The sequence below is a fragment of the Pseudophryne corroboree genome, chromosome 4, assembly GCF_028390025.1.
Source record: "Pseudophryne corroboree isolate aPseCor3 chromosome 4, aPseCor3.hap2, whole genome shotgun sequence".
Lineage (NCBI taxonomy): Eukaryota > Metazoa > Chordata > Amphibia > Anura > Myobatrachidae > Pseudophryne > Pseudophryne corroboree.
In genome coordinates, this window is record NC_086447.1 from 310,367,319 (window position 1) to 310,390,382 (window position 23,064).

Sequence of the window (23,064 nt, forward strand, 5' to 3'; positions counted from 1 at the left end):
TGTGATGGAAATTTCTTATTTGTCAGTGTGAGCGCGCAGCTGGTAGTTTTAGATCCATATATTTGTATTATCATCTCTAGCTGCATGCTGAGCCTATAATGCACTGCAACTGCAGAATATATTCTTTTTGGATGTCAGGGATATACAAATAATTTTCATTCCAAATCACTGTATTACAAAAGAGTGTGACAATTAATCAATTTTGTGTCATAATAAAAAAGGGAGAATAGCTAAATGATGTGAATGGTGATTTTCTGATAAGCTGATATAAGCAATAGCTCTAAATGTATTAAAATCAAAAAGTTTAGTTTTTCTGAAAATACCTTTAAACAGTGAAGAGTAACTGAGAGCTCCCTGTGATCTTAGATTATTAGTTTTTCATTTTTGTCACAATTGGTTAACAAGAGCAGAAGAGACTATTGAGGGAATGTAATAGCCTGTGAGCTGCATGGTTTTACCTTTTAAAAGATTGCTACTTTAAAACATTGGGCCGACTCACCTGGAATCCTCTGATGTCTGCAATTCGCAGGCATCCAAATGGTGGCGGATCTAGACTTTACTTTTGGGGTGGGGGGGTGGGGGTTAAGAATCTTACTCCTCCCCTCTACTCATAGCCCTTCCCACTCAGTTATGCCCCTCCCATTTTCATTACTTAACAAGGGAGGAAAAACAGGATATACACACACACACACACACACACACACACACACACACACACACACATATATTAACTCAAAAATGGCACTCAGGGGGTGGTATTCAATTCTTTCCACCCCATTCCACACCTATTCTGTTTGTGCTGATGGGAGTGGTATCATCATTTCAGCTTGCTACCCTTGGGGTAGCGAGGGCCCCCTGACCCTTTACGCAGCTAAACCTGATTACTATGGGCGCCATATGCACGATAATGAGGTTCACTTTAGAAAGGAGATTGGGCGTGATATATCATTTGAATACCATCGACTGCGTTCAAATCATGAAAAGAAGCAAGTGTTGAAAAATATCAGGATAATACAAGCATCAATACTGAGGAAGGAGTGGATGCTTCGAACCTGTTAATCTTTTTCAATAGTTACTTCTTTTCATGATTTGATCGCTCTGGGTGCCATTTTTGAGTAAATACATATATTTATATATACATACAAATAGGTGCTGGGTGTAACATGGGAAATTGAACACTTGCAGACAGTCAGTGGTGAGGTATATATATATTTACTCAAAAATGGCACTCATTGCTGAGCTGCAATAACTGCACATCCAGTATCACACATCACATAATTTATAACAAATACGATCCCCAGTGCACACGCCCACCATTGCCCCAGCCTAGCAACTACATACAATGCATACACCCTGGCCTGGCGGCTGCTGCTTCTACGACCCTGTAGTGTAGCCGCTGGCTGCCCCGTGTGTGTGTGTCCGGCACATGCTGCTGCCTTTATTTTTCCCAACTCTACTTCCTTGTGAAGCTTTGTATGCGCTGAGCCTGTGACACACACTGCAATATCTGCTACCCTAGTGCACACATGACCCTATACTATCACTACTTGTTACATACATACATACATACATACATACATGTAAGTTAACCCCATCCTACTCACACTGCCCCAGAGTGCAGCAGCAGGTCTGCAGAAGTAGCATTATACATACAGTACTGCATGGCTGGCTGGCGGGACCTTAGGAGTGCAGCTGTGTCACACTGCAGTGCCGGGTGGCTGGGACTCTGTGCCTGGCACAGCAGCTGTGTCACACTGCAGTACCAGGCAGCGGGGACTCTGTGCCTGGCGGAGCACCCTGCAGATAGAGTGTGGGGAGGTCTGTGCTTTTTTTGTTCCACCGGGCTGCCAGCATGTCTGCGATAGCAGGAGTTCCTTGTGTGTTCCGGCTCTGCGGGCTGCTACTGCCGGAGCATTGCAACGGAAGTACTGCAAGGGACTTGACCCGGCCGGCCCAGCACTGGCTTTTCAAATAAATGTGCAGGGCAGGTGAGGGGCGATCGCCCTCATCGCCCCCCGCTAAATCCGCCGCTGGATCCAAATTGGGTCTAATAGGATAGACCCTGGCAATAAAATCACTGTGGTCATCAACCACAGGTAATTGGATACTCCCTATGAATGGACTATTAAAAACAAAAGATAATTCAGACACAGCAGCTGACAGTCATACTGTCAGACCAGCTGCGCGTTTGGCAATGTAAATGCTAACTTTTAAACCTCCCTGTTGATGTCCCTAGCTGAGCCTGTAAAGACAAATACTGTATTAAACCGATTCTTACTATAACTAACTTTAAACTTACTGTAGCATGTTGCATGCTCTAATACAATAGGTTTGCAGCGAATATTGTTATCCTGTGGGCTTGATTCCGGGTTGGACACAATGTTGAATCTGTGCACAGAGTCGCAGTTGTGATTGAGACACTCTCAGGAAAGTCTTGAGAACGTATTTGGTGTTCTTTTGTGGTGACTGGAAGGTGACAGGGAGGTAGCTGTGTGGATGCACACAGATGTTCTGTTTTATGGGTGGGTTATGGGACTGTCGCAGATGTGTCACTGATAGTGGTTTTGAACTCAGATGCATAACTGCTCATTGCACATTGGAGGTCATACTCTGGTGAACAATCTGCACCTTGCATGGGGCTAGTGATTCAACCAATATTTACGTCTAAGATGCACCAAGTGGATGCTTAAAGTGGGTGTCCCAGTCATTGCACATTCATGGCAGTACACCAGGGACGGGCTTGCATAAAGTCGCAGAAGCAAGGCTGGCAATGGATGTAGGCATGTATGCTGCAGCTTCAGTCTCAGAATCAGGCCGAGTATGTGGAGGGCAGCCAACCTCAGGCCCAGTATGAACACACAACAAATATTTCTGTGAACAGCAGCTCCCCAACCTCTACAGTGTCTCTAGATTACTTTATTTTTTTAGAACAGTAGTCTTGAAAGCTTGCCTAATGAAATAAAAAAACTATATATTTTTTTTCTATCCCTCATAATTTCTTATTTATAACCCATTTCCCTTTGTATTAAATTAAGTTGTTTAATGAGAGTATCTGTTGTGAGCAGACTCATATTCATCTACTTTAAAAACAAATTCTAAACATTAGAATTTATGTGAGGAACACAGTAGGGCTAATGTAGAGGTGAATGCAAGCCTGTATATGGAGTATATCTTGTGAGTTATTTGCATTTCAAGTGGAGCAGTGAAAAGAGTGGAGAACCAGACCAGTGGAGAAGATGCTCATGGCAACCAATCAGCATCTCTCTTACATTTTATAAAATATACCTGATAAAGGCTTCCTTCAAAGCTGATTGGTTGCCATGGGCAACTTCTCCACGGTTCCTTTTCTCCACTCTTTTCACTGCTTCATGAATAGAACCCCTAATATTTTTATATGTTTTAAGGAAGTGGGCTAGCCCCCCTCAGTACCTAGGCCCAGAACAGCTCTTGACGCCCCTGAAGGTGACATAACTAAATTGATTATGCTTAAGCTGCAACTTTCTAAATATTTAAAACAATTTAATTGCAACAAAAGTAGTAAACTAGTGTCTCTGGTAAACTGTGACAGGCTTTGTTTGTGGCTATAATGCGACTAAGATGCAATAATTAGGAAAAAGTACGCTTCACTACTTGCACCGGAGCTGCTAAGTCGTGGTAAGTGTCTTGCACCATATGGTAAAAAGATGCAAGCACCTCATGAGGACTCAAGTGTAGGCAGGGTCGCATTCAAGGAGGAACAGCCAGTACTCCTGTAGTGACCAGCCACTGGCAGCGTTAATTGTTTAATCATTACACTTACAAGCTGCTAGCACTGGCCAAAGAGCTATACTGTATGAATGGGTGGTATTCATGTGACCGCCGGTCAGCTGACCGACAGTGACATGACCTCCTCCACCAGCCCGACTGGTCACTGTCCCGATGGTTGGCATGCCGACCAAAAGGGACTATTTCCACTCGTGGGTGTCCACGACACCCATAGAGTGGGAATACTTGCTGCACTTGCCCCTCCCCGCCGGGATACCGGCGTCGGTACGCTGCCGGGATACCGGCGTCGGTAAGCTGACCGGCCGTCAGGAGACCGCCGGTCAGCCGTACTACACCCGTATGAATGACTCATCATACTGCTAAACTGTGTGTGTGTTGAGTCACTCATTAATTAACTGTCCAGCCAGCACTAGCAGCATATGGAGCTAGCACTGTGAGATGCTGGATTCCCAGCAGACCTTGTGATGGACCCTGGAGCTCAGGACTTTTTTCACGCACACAGCCCACTGCCCAGGAAGAATGCTTCAGATGCAGCATAGTAAGTAGTACACCCGTACTGTATGTCAGCAACTCTATGTTCCTTCCCTACAATCTTAAATGCTGTCCCCGTCTCCCCCCTGTGTTTGTCTCTGTGCTATAAAGCTTAGTAGGTTGCCACTGCCCCCCTCCCCTCCCACCCTTATTATGCCTCACACCTACATGAGTGCCTCTACCTCCTCTACTACATATAAATGCCTCTGCCCCTCCACTCCACTCATGTGCCTCTGCCTCCCACTTCACACCCCATGTGTGCCTTTTGTCCTTCCTGCACTTTCCATGTGTGCCTCTGTCCTCTCCTCTACCTGGTGTGCCTCTGATGTCCTCCCCTCCTCATGAGTGCCTGTGAATCCTCCCTACAAGAGCCTCCATCCCTCTCCACATCAGCGCTTCTGACCCCTCCTCCACTTCCCATGTGTATCTCTTCCCCGGTTCCCCCTCCCCTCCTTCCCATGATTGCCTCTGCCTCCCTCCCCATTAGAGCTTTGAATTTTTCCCTCCCATGAACGTCTTTTCCCCCTCCATATGAATTCCTCTGCCCCCTCCACTTATGTGCCTGTGCCTCCCACTCTACACCTAATATATGCCTCTGTCCTTCCTCCACTTCCCATGTGTGTCACTGCCCATTTTCCATTTCCCATGTGTGTCACTGTCCCTTTTCCACTTCCCATGTGTGTCACTGCCCATTTTCCACTTCCCATGTGTGTCACTGTCCCTTTTCCACTTCCCATGTGTGTCACTGCCCATTTTCCACTTCCCATGTGTGTCACTGCCCATTTTGCACTTCCCATGTGTGTCACTGCCCATTTTCCACTTCCCATGTGTGTCACTGTCACTTTTCCACTTCCCATGTGTGTCACTGCCCATTTTCCACTTCCCATGTGTGTCACTGTCACTTTTCCACTTCCCATGTGTGTCACTGCCCATTTTCCACTTCCCATGTGTGCCACTGTCACTTTTCCACTTCCCATGTGTCACGGCCCATTTCCCACTTACCATATGCCACTGTAATTTTTCCACTTCCCATGTGTGTCACTGAACATTTTTCACTTCCCATGTGGTGTCACTGCCCATTTTCCACTTACCACATGTGCCACTGCCCATTTTCCACTTTCCATGTGTGCAACTGTCACTTTTCCATTTCCTGTTATTGCCACTGCCCATTTTCCACTTCCCATGTGTGTCACTGCCCATTTTCCACTTCCCATGTGTGTCACTGCCCATTTTCCACTTCCCATGAGTGTCGCTGCCCATTTTCCACTTCCCATGTTTGTCGCTGCCCATTTTCCACTTCCCATGTGTGTCACTGAACATTTTCCACTTCCCATGTGTGCCTCTGCAATGTGTGTTTCTGACACTTTCCTCCTCACGTGTGCCTATGCCCCTCCTGTCCTGCCCATGCATGTCTCTGGCCATCATACACTTCACATCTGTTCTTTGGACCCTTGCCACTTTCTTTCTATTTATCACAATATCCCATCTTTCTCCCCATCCCATCTGTTCCCCAACCGTCGTCTCATATCTGCCCCCACCCTTCAGTTTCCTCTCTCCCTCTTGTCTTCCACTTCTCCCCTCTTTATTTCTTTCCATACTCATCTTCTGAATGTTATACATAGCACAGAAAGCCATGTTCAATGCCACATAATTGAATCTATGGCTGGCAGGTAAGTACAATTCTCATTTAATAAATCACTCTGCACTACACTTTTGCACTCTCTGTGCATTGGGAGGTAGGTGTGGGAAAGGGGGGGAGAGGTCCCTGCATGATACATTGATACTGGGCCCCATGTTTACTGATGCTCCCATTTGTAAGCATGAAATGAAGGAGTAAGGGAAACCATGTTTGATGGGCACACAGGTTATAACACAGCCCCGTTTTCATATTCTAGGCCATTGCAGGGTATGAAAGTTTGCTGCTAATCTGCCTGCCATCTTAATTGCCCCAAACTGTTCTCTTATTCTAATTTCATTATCAATAATTTATGGCCATTTAAATAAGTACGTGTTGTGACAAGAACACTGGAATAGTGTTTGAGGGCAGGTATGTTTGTCCCAGGTTCTTCTCTTATATGTTTTAGAAACAGGAAAACTTCAAGAATTTGTTGTACAGACAGATGCCTCAGAGGTAGGGATAGGGGCTGTGTTGTCCCAAACCAGAGATGGGGACGAACACCCTATCATTTATTTGAGTAGGAAACTCAATGAGCATGAAAAAAGGTATGCTATTGTGGAAAAGGAGGCTTTGGCCATTAAATGGGCATTAGATACCTTGAGATATTACCTCTTGGGTAAACAGTTCAGACTAGTGACAGATCATGCCCCTTTAAAATGGATGTATGTAAATAGAGGTAAGAATGCTCATGTAACTAGATGGTTTCTAGCATTGCAAGATTTTAAATTTACTGTCAAACATAGACCGGGTACACAATTGGCCAACGCAGATGCGTTGTCCCGCATCTTCTGTTTAGGGGCTACAAGTGTTCCGGACCCTAGGTCGAAACAGGGGAGGGGGATATGTGACAAGAACACTGGAATAGTGTTTGACGGCAGGTATGTTTGTCCCAGGTTCTTGTCTTATATGTTTTAGAAACAGGAAAACTTCCATGAAAATGTTTTGTTTTGTTAGAACCTTTTCAGTTGTTGACATTGGGCCCAGTTCGGATCTTTGGCCTCACAGAGGGCTAATCAGGGCTTTCAGCTGTGCAAGAGCCTTTTAGGGCTGCTAGCCTGATTAGTGTGTGCAGACTGCCTCAGGAGACTGGAGAATCTGTGAGAGAAACACGCTTCCTGATACAAGTGAGCCATACAGTATTGACTGGAAAACTTTGTGTTTTTGTTTAGAGACAGTTAGGAACGTCTAGTGTTTAGTTAGTGCCGGACAGGCAAGGTATTTTCTTTTGATGTTTGTTTTATTTTCTGTTTAATAAAACTGGTTGTGGCCAGTTGCAATATTTTTTGGGCACTACTAAACATGACAGATTCCCTCTCAGAGTGGTAGGATCTAATGCACCTACCACAAACATAGGCATATGCTCTATACTTACAGTCAGTAAATCACAGTGTCTCATAACAAGCGAGCTCTGAGCCAAGCCCTGACAGAGCTTATGTCAGCCTCCTACAGGTTCAGGCCCTAATTAGGCCTGAAATGGTCCTTGTGCATAGAGCTCTCTCTTACATCTCACATCCACACCCCCAGGATCAATATCCGACTTTTACAAAAAAGCCCAAACTCTCATAAAGTCTGTTTGGCAAAACAGGCATTTTCTGGGGGTTTAAAATACATAGGTCAGAAACCTGGGACAAACATGCAGTACATCCGGAAAGTATTCACAGCACTTCACTTTTTCCACATTTTGTTATGTTACAGTCTCATTCCAAAATGGAATAAATTTATTTTTCCCCTCAAAATTCTACACACAATATCCCATAATGACAAAGTGAAAAAAGTTTTTTTCGTGAGATTTTTGCAAATTTATAAAAAATAAAAAACTAAGAAATCACATCTACATAAGTATTCACAGCCTTTGCTCAATACTTTGTTGATGCACCTTTGGCAGCAATTACAGCCTCAAGTCTTTTTGAATATGATGCCACAAGCTTGGCACACCTATCTTTGGGCAGTTTCGCCCATTCCTCTTTGCATCACCTCTCAAGCTCCATCAGGTTGGATGGGAATCGTCGGTGCACAGCCCTTTTAAGATCTCTCCAGAGATGTTCAATCAGATTCAAGTCTGGGCTCTGGCTGGGCCACTTAAGGACATTCATAGAGTTGTACTGAAGCCACTCCTTTTATATCTTGGCTGTGTGCTTAGGGTCGTTGTCCTGCTGAAAGATGAACCGTCGCCCCAGTCTGAGGTCAAGAGCGCTCTGGAGCAGGTTTTCATTCAGGATTTCTCTGTACATTGCTACATTCTTATTTCCCTCTATCCTGACTAGTCTTCCAGTTCCTGCCACTGAAAAACATCCCCACAGCATGATGCTGCCGCCACCATGCTTCACTGTAGGGATGGTATTGGCCTGGTGATGAGCGCTGTCTGGTTTCCTCCATACATGATGCCTGGCATTCACACCAAAGAGTTAGTCTCATCAGACCAGAGAATTTTTATTCTCATGGTCTGAGAGTCCTTCAGGTGCATTTTGGCAAACTCCAGGCGGGCTGCCATGTGCTTTTTACTAAGGAGTGGCTTCCGTCTAGCCACTCTACCGTACAGGCCTGATTGGTGGATTGCTGCAGAGATGGTTGTCCTTCTGGAAGGTTCTCCTCTCTCCACAGAGGAATGCTGTAGCTCTGACAGAGTGACCATTGGGTTCTTGGTCACCTCCCTGACTAGGGCCCTTCTCCCCCGATCACTCAGTTTAGATGGCTGGCCAGCTCTAGGAAGAGTCCTGGTGGTTCCTAAGTTCTTCCATTTACGGATGATGGAGGCCACTGTGCTTATAGAGACCTTCAAAGCAGCAGATATTTTTTGTATCCTTCCCCAGATTTGTACTTTAAAACAATTCTATCTCAGAGGTCTACAGACAATTCCTTTGACTTCGTGCTTGGTTTGTGTGTTCAGACATGCACTGTCAGGTGTGGGACATTATATAGACGGGTGTGTGCCTTTCCAAATCATGTCCAATCAACTGAATTTTTCACAGGTGGACTCCAATTAAGCTGTAGGAACATCTCAAGGATGATCTGTGGAAACAGGATGCACCTGAGCTCAAATTTGAGCTTCATGTCAAAGGCTGTGAATACGTATGTACATGTGATTTCTTAGTTTTTTTTATTTTTACTAAATTTGCACACACAAAAAAAAGTAATTTTCACGTTGTCATTGATGGTCATTCCGAGTTGTTCGCTCGTTGCCGATCTTCGCTATGCTGCGATTTGTTGCTAAATGCGCATGCATGCGCAAGTTATTTTACACAAAACTTAGTAGATTTGCTGTGGATCCTGCTGCGCTTTTCAGTCGCACTGCTGATCGGTGAGTGACTGACAGGAAAGGGGCGTTTCTGGGTGGTAACTGAGCGTTTTCCGGGAGTGTGCTAAAAAACGCAGGCGTGTCAGGGAATAACGCGGGAGTGTCTGGAGAAACGGGGGAGTGGCTGGCCGAACGCAGGGCGTGTTTGTGACCAGGGCCGAAACTAGGATTTCTGTCACCCGGGGCAAGGTAGTCATTTGACACCCCCCCCGCAAAAAATAAATAAAATTATTTTACAATAAATAAAAATAATAAAATAAAAAATAAATAAATAAATAAAAATATTATATATATATATATATATCTCTCTTTCAGAACTTTTTAACCTGAAAAACTGCCTTTTCTAACATAAATTTCATATCCAGGAAAAAGTGTCCCCATTTTACACATTGCGGCAGGAAAAAGTGTCCCCATTTTACACATTGCGGCAGGAAAAAGTGTCCCCATTTTACACATTGCGGCAGGCACGTGTCCCCATTTTACACAGTAAGCTGGCAAGTGTCCCCATTTTACACAGTACGCTGGCAAGTGTCCCCATTTTACACATTGTGGCAGGCACAGGTCCCCATTTTACACAGTACGCAGGCACAGGTCCCCATTTTACACAGTACGCTGGCAAGTGTCCCCATTTTACACAGTACGCTGGCACAGGTCCCCATTTTACACAGTACGCTGGCACAGGTCCCCATTTTACACAGTACGCTGGCACAGGTCCCCATTTTACACAGTACGCTGGCACAGGTCCCCATTTTACACATTACGCTGGCACAGGTCCCCATTTTACACAGTACGCAGGCACAGGTCCCCATTTTACACAGTACGCTGGCACAGGTCCCCATTTTACACAGTACGCTGGCAGGGTCCTAGAGATGAGCGGGTTCGGTTTCTCTGAATCCGAACCCGCACGAACTTCATGTTTTTTTTCACGGGTCCGAGCGACTCGGATCTTCCCGCCTTGCTCGGTTAACCCGAGCGCGCCCGAACGTCATCATGACGCTGTCGGATTCTCGCGAGGCTCGGATTCTATCGCGAGACTCGGATTCTATATAAGGAGCCGCGCGTCGCTGCCATTTTCACACGTGCATTGAGATTGATAGGGAGAGGACGTGGCTGGCGTCCTCTCCATTTAGATTAGGGTTGAGAGAGAGAGAGAGAGATTGACCTGAGGCTGTGATACTGTAGAAGAGAGTGCAGAGTTTAGTGACTGACGACCACAGTGACCACCAGACAGTGCAGTTGTTTGTTTTATTTAATATATCCGTTCTCTGCCTGAAAAAAACGATACACACAGTGACTCAGTCACATACCATATCTGTGTGCACTGCTCAGCCCAGTGTGCTGCATCAATGTATATATATATCTGACTGTGCTCAGCTCACACAGCTTATAATTGTGGGGGAGACTGGGGAGCACTGCAGTGCCAGTTATAGGTTATAGCAGGAGCCAGGAGTACATAATATTATATTAAAATTAAACAGTGCACACTTTTGCTGCAGGAGTGCCACTGCCAGTGTGACTAGTGACCAGTGACCTGACCACCAGTATATATAATATTAGTAGTATACTATCTCTTTATCAACCAGTCTATATTAGCAGCAGACACAGTACAGTGCGGTAGTTCACGGCTGTGGCTACCTCTGTGTCGGCACTCGGCAGCCCGTCCATAATTGTATATACCACCTAACCGTGGTTTTTTTTTCTTTCTTTATAGTCATACTAGTTACGAGTATACTATCTCTTTATCAACCAGTCTATATTAGCAGCAGACACAGTACAGTGCGGTAGTTCACGGCTGTGGCTACCTCTGTGTCGGCACTCGGCAGCCCGTCCATAATTGTATATACCACCTAACCGTGGTTTTTTTTTCTTTCTTTATACATACATACTAGTTACGAGTATACTATCTCTTTATCAACCAGTCTATATTAGCAGCAGACACAGTACAGTGCGGTAGTTCACGGCTGTGGCTACCTCTGTGTCGGCACTCGGCAGCCCGTCCATAATTGTATATACCACCTAACCGTGTTTTTTTTTTCTTTCTTTATACATACATACTAGTTACGAGTATACTATCTCTTTATCAACCAGTCTATATATTAGCAGCAGACACAGTACAGTGCGGTAGTTCACGGCTGTGGCTACCTCTGTGTCGGCACTCGGCAGCCCGTCCATAATTGTATATACCACCTAACCGTGTTTTTTTTTCCTTTCTTTATACATACATACTAGTTACGAGTATACTATATCTTTATCAACCAGTCTATATATTAGCAGCAGACACAGTACAGTGCGGTAGTTCACGGCTGTGGCTACCTCTGTGTCGGCACTCGGCAGCCCATCCATAATTGTATATACCACCTAACCGTGGTTTTTTTTTCTTTCTTTATACATACATACTAGTTACGAGTATACTATCTCTTTATCAACCAGTCTATATTAGCAGCAGACACAGTACAGTGCGGTAGTTCACGGCTGTGGCTACCTCTGTGTCGGCCCTCGGCAGCCCGTCCATAATTGTATATACCACCTAACCGTGGTTTTTTTTTCTTTCTTTATACATACATACTAGTTACGAGTATACTATCTCTTTATCAACCAGTCTATATATTAGCAGCAGACACAGTACAGTGCGGTAGTTCACGGCTGTGGCTACCTCTGTGTCGGCACTCGGCAGCCCGTCCATAATTGTATATACCACCTAACCGTGTTTTTTTTTTCTTTCTTTATACATACATACTAGTTACGAGTATACTATCTCTTTATCAACCAGTCTATATATTAGCAGCAGACACAGTACAGTGCGGTAGTTCACGGCTGTGGCTACCTCTGTGTCGGCACTCGGCAGCCCGTCCATAATTGTATATACCACCTAACCGTGGTTTTTTTTTCTTTCTTTATACATACATACTAGTTACGAGTATACTATCTCTTTATCAACCAGTCTATATATTAGCAGCAGACACAGTACAGTGCGGTAGTTCACGGCTGTGGCTACCTCTGTGTCGGCACTCGGCAGCCCGTCCATAATTGTATACTAGTATCCAATCCATCCATCTCCATTGTTTACCTGAGGTGCCTTTTAGTTGTGCCTATTAAAATATGGAGAACAAAAATGTTGAGGTTCCAAAATTAGGGAAAGATCAAGATCCACTTCCACCTCGTGCTGAAGCTGCTGCCACTAGTCATGGCCGAGACGATGAAATGCCAGCAACGTCGTCTGCCAAGGCCGATGCCCAATGTCATAGTACAGAGCATGTCAAATCCAAAACACCAAATATCAGTAAAAAAAGGACTCCAAAACCTAAAATAAAATTGTCGGAGGAGTAGCGTAAACTTGCCAATATGCCATTTACCACACGGAGTGGCAAGGAACGGCTGAGGCCCTGGCCTATGTTCATGGCTAGTGGTTCAGCTTCACATGAGGATGGAAGCACTCAGCCTCTCGCTAGAAAAATGAAAAGACTAAAGCTGGCAAAAGCAGTAGCACCGCAAAGAACTGTGCGTTCTTCGAAATCCCAAATCCACAAGGAGAGTCCGACTCCAATTGTGTCGGTTGCGATGCCTGACCTTCCCAACACTGGACGTGAAGAGCATGCGCCTTCCACCATTTGCACGCCCCCTGCAAGTGATGGAAGGAGCACCCGCAGTCCAGTTCCTGATAGTCAGATTGAAGATGTCAGTGTTGAAGTACACCAGGATGAGGAGGATATGGGTGTTGCTGGCGCTGGGGAGGAAATTGACCAGGAGGATTCTGATGGTGAGGTGGTTTGTTTAAGTCAGGCACCCGGGGAGACACCTGTTGTCCGTGGTAGGAATATGGCCGTTGACATGCCTGGTGAAAATACCAAAAAAATCAGCTCTTCGGTGTGGAAGTATTTCACCAGAAATGCGGACAACAGGTGTCAAGCCGTGTGTTCCCTTTGTCAAGCTGTAATAAGTAGGGGTAAGGACGTTAACCACCTCGGAACATCCTCCCTTATACGTCACCTGCAGCGCATTCATAATAAGTCAGTGACAAGTTCAAAAACTTTGGGTGACAGCGGAAGCAGTCCACTGACCAGTAAATCCCTTCCTCTTGTAACCAAGCTCACGCAAACCACCCCACCAACTCCCTCAGTGTCAATTTCCTCCTTCCCCAGGAATGCCAATAGTCCTGCAGGCAATGTCACTGGCAATTCTGACGAGTCCTCTCCTGCCTGGGATTCCTCCGATGCATCCTTGCGTGTAACGCCTACTGCTGCTGGCGCTGCTGTTGTTGCTGCTGAGAGTCGATGGTCATCCCAGAGGGGAAGTCGTAAGCCCACTTGTACTACTTCCAGTAAGCAATTGACTGTTCAACAGTCCTTTGCGAGGAAGATGAAATATCACAGCAGTCATCCTGCTGCAAAGCGGATAACTGAGGCCTTGACAACTATGTTGGTGTTAGACGTGCGTCCGGTATCCGCCGTTAGTTCACAGGGAACTAGACAATTTATTGAGGCAGTGTGCCCCCGTTACCAAATACCATCTAGGTTCCACTTCTCTAGGCAGGCGATACCGAGAATGTACACGGACGTCAGAAAAAGACTCACCAGTGTCCTAAAAAATGCAGTTGTACCCAATGTCCACTTAACCACGGACATGTGGACAAGTGGAGCAGGGCAGGGTCAGGACTATATGACTGTGACAGCCCACTGGGTAGATGTATGGACTCCCGCCGCAAGAACAGCAGCGGCGGCACCAGTAGCAGCATCTCGCAAACGCCAACTCTTTCCTAGGCAGGCTACGCTTTGTATCACCGCTTTCCAGAATACGCACACAGCTGAAAACCTCTTACGGCAACTGAGGAAGATCATCGCGGAATGGCTTACCCCAATTGGACTCTCCTGTGGATTTGTGGCATCGGACAACGCCAGCAATATTGTGTGTGCATTAAATATGGGCAAATTCCAGCACGTCCCATGTTTTGCACATACCTTGAATTTGGTGGTGCAGAATTTTTTAAAAAACGACAGGGGCGTGCAAGAGATGCTGTCGGTGGCCAGAAGAATTGCGGGACACTTTCGGCGTACAGGCACCACGCACAGAAGACTGGAGCACCACCAAAAACTATTGAACCTGCCCTGCCATCATCTGAAGCAAGAAGTGGTAACGAGGTGGAATTCAACCCTCTATATGCTTCAGAGGTTGGAGGAGCAGCAAAAGGCCATTCAAGCCTATACAATTGAGCACGATATAGTAGGTGGAATGCACCTGTCTCAAGCGCAGTGGAGAATGATTTCAACGTTGTGCAAGGTTCTGATGCCCTTTGAACTTGCCACACGTGAAGTCAGTTCAGACACTGCCAGCCTGAGTCAGGTCATTCCCCTCATCAGGCTTTTGCAGAAGAAGCTGGAGACATTGAAGGAGGAGCTAACACGGAGCGATTCCGCTAGGCATGTGGGACTTGTGGATGGAGCCCTTAATTCGCTTAACAAGGATTCACGGGTGGTCAATCTGTTGAAATCAGAGCACTACATTTTGGCCACCGTGCTCGATCCTAGATTTAAAGCCTACCTTGGATCTCTCTTTCCGGCAGACACAAGTCTGCTGGGGTTGAAAGACCTGCTGGTGACAAAATTGTCAAGTCAAGCGGAACGCGACCTGTCAACATCTCCTCCTTCACATTCTCCCGCAACTGGGGGTGCGAGGAAAAGGCTCAGAATTCCGAGCCCACCCGCTGGCAGTGATGCAGGGCAGTCTGGAGCGACTGCTGATGCTGACATCTGGTCCGGACTGAAGGACCTGACAACGATTACGGACATGTCGTCTACTGTCACTGCATATGATTCTCTCAACATTGATAGAATGGTGGAGGATTATATGAGTGACCGCATCCAAGTAGGCACGTCACACAGTCCGTACTTATACTGGCAGGAAAAAGAGGCAATTTGGAGGCCCTTGCACAAACTGGCTTTATTCTACCTAAGTTGCCCTCCCACAAGTGTGTACTCCGAAAGAGTGTTTAGTGCCGCCGCTCACCTTGTCAGCAATCGGCGTACGAGGTTACATCCAGAAAATGTGGAGAAGATGATGTTCATTAAAATGAATTATAATCAATTCCTCCGCGGAGACATTGACCAGCAGCAATTGCCTCCACAAAGTACACAGGGAGCTGAGATGGTGGATTCCAGTGGGGACGAATTGATAATCTGTGAGGAGGGGGATGTACACGGTGATATATCGGAGGGTGATGATGAGGTGGACATCTTGCCTCTGTAGAGCCAGTTTGTGCAAGGAGAGATTAATTGCTTCTTTTTTGGGGGGGGTCCAAACCAACCCGTCATATCAGTCACAGTCGTGTGGCAGACCCTGTCACTGAAATGATGGGTTGGTTAAAGTGTGCATGTCCTGTTTTGTTTATACAACATAAGGGTGGGTGGGAGGGCCCAAGGACAATTCCATCTTGCACCTCTTTTTTCTTTTCTTTTTCTTTGCGTCATGTGCTGTTTGGGGAGGGTTTTTTGGAAGGGACATCCTGCGTGACACTGCAGTGCCACTCCTAGATGGGCCCGGTGTTTGTGTCGGCCACTAGGGTCGCTTATCTTACTCACACAGCTACCTCATTGCGCCTCTTTTTTTCTTTGCGTCATGTGCTGTTTGGGGAGGGTTTTTTGGAAGGGACATCCTGCGTGACACTGCAGTGACACTCCTAGATGGGCCCGGTGTTTGTGTCGGCCACTAGGGTCGCTTATCTTACTCACACAGCTACCTCATTGCGCCTCTTTTTTTCTTTGCGTCATGTGCTGTTTGGGGAGGGTTTTTTGGAAGGGACATCCTGCGTGACACTGCAGTGCCACTCCTAGATGGGCCCGGTGTTTGTGTCGGCCACTAGGGTCGCTAATCTTACTCACACAGCTACCTCATTGCGCCTCTTTTTTTCTTTGCGTCATGTGCTGTTTGGGGAGGGTTTTTTGGAAGGGCCATCCTGCGTGACACTGCAGTGCCACTCCTAGATGGGCCCGGTGTTTGTGTCGGCCACTAGGGTCGCTTATCTTACTCACACAGCGACCTCGGTGCAAATTTTAGGACTAAAAATAATATTGTGAGGTGTGAGGTATTCAGAATAGACTGAAAATGAGTGGAAATTATGGTTTTTGAGGTTAATAATACTTTGGGATCAAAATGACCGCCAAATTCTATGATTTAAGCTGTTTTTTAGGTTTTTTGGAAAAAAACACCCGAATCCAAAACACACCCGAATCCGACAAAAAAAATTCGGTGAGGTTTTGCAAAAACGCGGTCGAACCCAAAACACGGCCGCGGAACCGAACCCAAAACCAAAACACAAAACCCGAAAAATTTCCGGCGCTCATCTCTAACAGGTCCCCATTTTACACAGTACGCAGGCACAGGTCCCCATTTTACACAGTACGCAGGCACAGGTCCCCATTTTACACAGTACGCTGGCACAGGTCCCCATTTTACACAGTACGCTGGCACAGGTCCCCATTTTACACAGTACGCTGGCACAGGTCCCCATTTTACACAGTACGCTGGCACAGGTCCCCATTTTACACAGTACGCAGGCACAGGTCCCCATTTTACACAGTACGCTGGCACAGGTCCCCATTTTACACAGTACGCTGGCACAGGTCCCCATTTTACACAGTACGCTGGCACAGGTCCCCATTTTACACAGTACGCTGGCACAGGTCCCAATTTTACACATTACGCTGGCACAGGTCCCCATTTTACACAGTACGCAGGCACAGGTCCCCATTTTACACAGTACGCTGGCACAGGTCCCCATTTTACACAGTACGCTGGCACAGGTCCCCATTTTACACAGTACGCTGGCACAGGTCCCCATTTTACACAGTACGCTGGCACAGGTCCCCATTTTACACAGTACGCTGGCACAGGTCCCCATTTTACACATTACGCTGGCACAGGTCCCCATTTTACACAGTACGCAGGCACAGGTCCCCATTTTACACAGTACGCTGGCACAGGTCCCCATTTTACACAGTACGCTGGCACAGGTCCCCATTTTACACAGTACGCTGGCACAGGTCCCCATTTTACACAGTATGCTGGCACAGGTCCCCATTTTACACAGTACGCTGGCACAGGTCCCCATTTTACACAGTACGCTGGCACAGGTCCCCATTTTACACAGTACGCTGGCACAGGTCCCCATTTTACACAGTACGCAGGCACAGGTCCCCATTTTACACAGTACGCAGGCACAGGTCCCCATTTTAAACATTACGGCAGGTGGTGGGGAGAGGGAGGGAGAGAGAGAGAGAGAGAGAGGAAGGGAGAGGGGCTGACTTACATTTGAAGCGGTTCTCGCCGCTCTTCAGCCGCCTCTCCCTCCTCGTCTGCGCGGCTCCGGGCTCCCCCTTCAGTTCTCCCTCCTCCGGCGGGGTTTCGTTGAATGACGCGTTTGCGCCGTGACGTCACGACGCAATCGCCTCATTCCGCGAAACCCCGCCCCCCGAGCTGGGCACTCGGGAGAAGGGGGTTTAAAAGTGCCGCGGCGGTGTTTGGGGGTCTCGGCGCCCCCTCCAATCCGGCGCCCAGGTCGCCTGCCCCCCTAGCCCCCCCCCTAGTTTCGGCCCTGTTGTGACTTCAAACCAGGAACTAAATAGAGCGAGCTGATCGCAATCTAGGAGTAGGTCTGGAGCTACTCAGAAACTGCAAGAAAATAGTTAGTAGCAATTCTGCTAATCTTTCGTTCGCTATTCTGCTAAGCTAAGATACACTACCAGAGGGAGGCGGCCTAGCGTTTGCAATGCTGCTAAAAGCAGCTAGCGAGTGAACAACTCGGAATGAGGGCCATTGTGTGTAGAAATTTGAGGGGAAAAATGAATTTATTCCATTTTGGAATAAGCCTGTAAAATAAGAATATGTGGAAAAAGTGAAGCGCTGTGAATACTTTCCAGATGCACTGTGTCTCCCATTTATCACTTTACCAATGTTTCTATGTCAACACATATACAATTGTATAGGTGCGTAACCAGCATTGCTGAGGGAAATAATTCAATTTTTAATATACAACATCACTGTCTAGTGGGCACACCCAGCAGTTAGTTATATTCATACAAATTTCTATAGCTTATATATCCAATTAGTTTTGGTGGTTCAGCAGTAAAGTGTCCCTGTAATCTCTATTCAAATAATACAACTGCATATCTATACTAACAAGCTGCTAAGTAAATATCTTGTATTTCATCTATATGATTTGTCTAATTGCTCCCTCTAATATGCTAATATGCCTATACATTTTACAAGTGATGCTGAAAATAAATTGTGGATTCAAATGCCCCAATACTCTACGGCCCTCATTCCGAGTTGTTTGCTCGCTAGCTACTTTTAGCAGCATTGCACACGCTAGGCCGCCGTTCTCTGGGAGTGTATCTTAGCTTAGCAGAATTGCGAATGAAAGATTAGCAGAGTTGCGAATAGAATTTTTTTAGCAGTTTCTGAGTAGCTCGAGACTTACACCTACATTGCGATCAGCTCAGGCCGTTTCGTTCCTGGTTTGACGTCACAAACACGCCCTGCGTTCGGCCAGTTACTCCCCCGTTTCTACAGACACTCCCGCGTTTTTCCCTGACACGCCTGCGTTTTTTTGCCAATGCCGGGATAACGCTGAGTTGCTGCCCAGAAACGCCCCTTTCCTGTCAATCATTTACCGAACACCAGTGCGACTGAAAAGCGCTGCAGATGCTACAGCAAAACAGCTATGTTTTGTGTAAAATAACTAAGCGCATGCGCTCTGCGTACCATGCGCATGCGCAGTTAGCGACTAATCGCAGTATAGCGAAAATTGGCAACGAGCGAACAACTTGGAATGACCACCTACATACATAAAAGTGCAAATATTCCAGTGTGAACAAGATTGACCCTAAAGTGTTAGAAATTCAGTCCATAAGCAGCAAAAAAAGAAATGACATAACAGTTTACCATTTAAGCCAGGAAAGAACTCTCCCTGGCTGTCACTTACTGTGAATTTATTGATGTCTCTCCCTGCTGTCTACGGTGCTGCTCCTTCTCTGTGGAATTTACTGTCTTACAGACTCTTTTCTGCCTGTGGTTTTAAAACTTTTAAAACCTCCCCAAAGACACCTTTTTTCAAGAAAGGCTGATTTCCACTTCCTGGAATTGACAACTCTAGCATAATTCACAGTTGGAGGCTACTTATTCCTATGGACTGTGAAATTACAAAAATGACTGTCATCTTTCTATTATACAGTATGTTTTTAAGTTCGATTTGCTAAAAGTTTAGTGACAGTTAGGAGGCAAGATTTGTTCTTAACATTTTTAAGCTTTCATTACTTTCCATTACTTTTTTTTAAAGTTACATTTATATGTGATACCTAAAGCTTAAAATTTCATATGTAATTTTGTTAGGTTTTGTCATGATTGGAGAATCTCTTGATGAGGTCACTGGTCATACTCCAATAAGCTCCAATAAGCTGAAGCTCTTTTTAATCCCCTGCTAGATATGCTATATGACATGTTTGAGAAGGATTTAGTAAATTAGTAAATTATGCAATCTTAGTAAAACTGACTTGTCAGTTATTAAAAAAAATCAAATAAAGAACTTCAATACTATAACAGCACATTTTAAATTCCGGTATGAAACAAAAAGTATAAAACTTTCATTAGAAAAATAACTGGCCTGGTTTGATTCACATGTACACAGTAGCCGGCATAATTGCCCTTTAAAAGCTTCACTTATACTTTATTCTTGCAGTATACGAATGACCTTGAGAATCAATAATTTTACACACAAAAAAAACCCCACTCAATTTTATCTCAATAATAGCAACTATAAACAGTCTACTCAACCAAAATAAATATCATGTTAAAAGCATCCATCCATTTACATCAAACGTATTTTCAAAGATGTCTTTAACTCGTAGGTCACCTACCAGGAATTCTAATTTAAATTTGTTTTTGACAAGTGGTTATAGATGGGACAGTAATGATTATGTGAAACGTGAAAGACAGAGAACAGGTCAATCAAGCTGGTTGTTAATGTGTTTTGCAACACGTTGGGAAAATGCAATTCAACAATCCCAAGGGTAATTGTCTGACAATCACATGGAAGCTATCCAATAAGTCCAACATCCACAGTAAACCCAATGCACAAATGTGGTAATTATGGCTGGTGTGCAAAGTCCGTTTGTCGCACCTTAATATTTTGCAGGTATGAAATGAAAATAATTAATTACATGGTAAACCAAAAGAAGTGAACATTTGTATTGTTTCATGTCTATGTAAGACCAGAAAACTGGAAACAGAATGTGCCTTATCTTATGCGTGACTTCGTGACTGATTACAGACTGGTATAAAGAAAATGTATTTAAGCACAAAAAAAGTTCAAGCTGAAGAACAAACAAATGCACTGTTGTAAGCAAATGTCCAAATTACTCATTTACTAATTTAGGATTGATAAGTACTACTTTTTTTGCAGTCAGTGGTCTCAATACATATTATGATGAGTGCAGATGGGCATGTTGCAAGTGTTACAAGTGCGTTCTTAATCTTAACCCCATCTTCACTGACTTGGTTTAAAAGTTTCCTATGTGTAGAAAGAATATGGTAGCCCAACAAATCATACCATTTTAAAACTACACAATCTACTGCATTAAATGAGGGATCACTTTTTCCTTTATGCGGCACAGGATGTGGGGAGATGAGAGTTTTAGACTAGATCCCCCCTCCCTCATCTGTGGAAATTTGACTTTTTTGTGCAATGTTTCAGTTACTGTCTGGTGAGCAAGACCCACACCACTTGAAAGCGCAGACTCCACTTTTTCAAGCCAGATTGCCACCATGTGCGTGTGGGCCAGTATGGAGGAGATTGGCACAATGGGTTCAAGTTCAGAACATGGGACAACATTCAAAAGTGTACACTCTCCACAGGTTACTATGCTCATTAGTTGTCCACGTGGATAGTGAAACTGATAGCCCAGGGGTCCCAACTTGAGCCGGCACAATGTGCTCTTGCCCCGTCTATGAAAACCTTTTCTCCATAGTCCAGGGTAATATTGTTTGGTGAACACAGACAATAGTAGGCCACATAAATTGAAACAGTATGCATTTTTTAGGTCAACCACACTTAGGTCGACAGCCATTAGGTCGACCACTATTGGTCGACATGCATTAGGTCAACATGGTCTATAGGTGGAAATGGTCACTAGATCGACATGTACTAGGTCATCATGGAAAAGGGTCGACATGAGTTTTTCCCTTTTTTTTCTTTTTTCAAACTTTTTTTTTTTAAACTGTTTTTATTTTCCTATTTTCATAATGTAAAGAGTTACATATAGTGGTGAGTCATAGTGAAAGATTATAGGAAGGGCAAAAATACATACATACATCCCCGCAATATCAGAACTACGGGTATCACAATGCCTTGCAACTCGTGCCACCTAATTCCGCATATCCTGTACTCATACACTGTAAGCAATTATCAACCACTTATAAACATCATAAAATAATAGGGGGGAAAACAAGAAGGGAGAAGGGAAGGGGGGAGACAAGACAAGACAATTCACTCCGTAGTCGCGTGGAGTACATATAGTACAAACAACCTATGAACTCATCAACCTCAAATCTGCAAGGTGTATACTTATATCAATTAGCATCCACACGTTTATAAAGAATCCAGGAGGTATTTTCAAAGAGCCTTTCAATATGGCCCTGTGTAGCAATGTCTAGACTGTCAATGTAAAGCTCCCATTTCGAATAAAAGCGAGCAACACCCCTCTCAATGTCTGGCAAGGTGGCTTGGCGCTCGAAATAGAGAACCCGTAAAAGCACATTTTTTAATTCCCCTAAAGAGGGAAACGACTTTTTCGTCCAGCAGTGGCGCACACAGGGGGGGTTTCCGAGTACCTGGAAACCCCCCCTGATGACCCCAAAAAATGTTTTGAGACAGAGACACAGCTGTCTCCATCTCAACAAAAGCAAAAGCCGCGACCGCGATCGCGGACGGAGCTGCAGCAAGAGCAGAGAGCTATGCAGCTCTCTGCTTAGAGAATGTCCCGGGTGCCGGGGGAGCTGCTGGCTGCGCATGCTCAGCCACAGGAGCTCCCTCCGTCCTCACTCTGCCTCACGCTGCCGTGGCCGCCCCTCTGTATGTAAGTTTGAAATCATTGTTTAAGTGTGTTTTTGTATGATATGAATGCATGTATGTATGTATGTATGTATGTATGTGGGTTTGTGCTTGTATGTACAGTATGTATGTATGTATGTATGTATGTGTGTTTACATGTGTGAGTGTATGTATGTGTGTTTACATGTGAGTTTGTGAATATATATAAATATATATAGATAGGAGAATAGGCGGCACTCAGGAGACTGTTCAAACAACTTTCTTTATTGAAGAGACATCCTACAATTGTTTCGGGCGTCAGCCCGTCGTCAGGGATGTACAACACAGTACTAACAAACATTATATACCCTCACAGAGACTTCCCACATATACAATTAAGTTGACTCACCTCACCTGCGCTCCTGCCCTCCGATCAGAACGCCACGCTGACCGCTGCTCTCACACACTGTGCAGCGGCTTCCGTGTAGCGGGCGACGTCATTGGAAGGCGCCCGCAGGGAGGGACAAGTCTACGTACTGAGGTTACCAAGGCAACATCAAAAACAAAAACAACTTCATGCACGTGAGGCATCTCATCTACGATCTAAGAGAAACATAGATATTATGATGCAACCCAAGTGCATGGGCAGGTATTGACCATACAGATAAAAGATAAAAATACAAAAATACAAAAAAAATACAAAAAATACAAAAAAAAACG

At 45.2% G+C, this 23,064-nt stretch overlaps 1 long non-coding RNA gene across 1 annotated transcript in view; it reads right to left on the bottom strand.

The window, feature by feature from the left end:
* LOC134911370 (uncharacterized) overlaps positions 1-22,834 on the bottom strand; it is a 124,989-nt gene extending 102,155 nt beyond the window's left edge. Inside the window, exon 1 of the long non-coding RNA XR_010176516.1 lies at positions 22,754-22,834. This is a non-coding gene — a long non-coding RNA (uncharacterized LOC134911370). The remainder of the gene's footprint in view (positions 1-22,753) is intronic.
* Between the last annotated feature and the right edge of the window lie 230 nt (positions 22,835-23,064).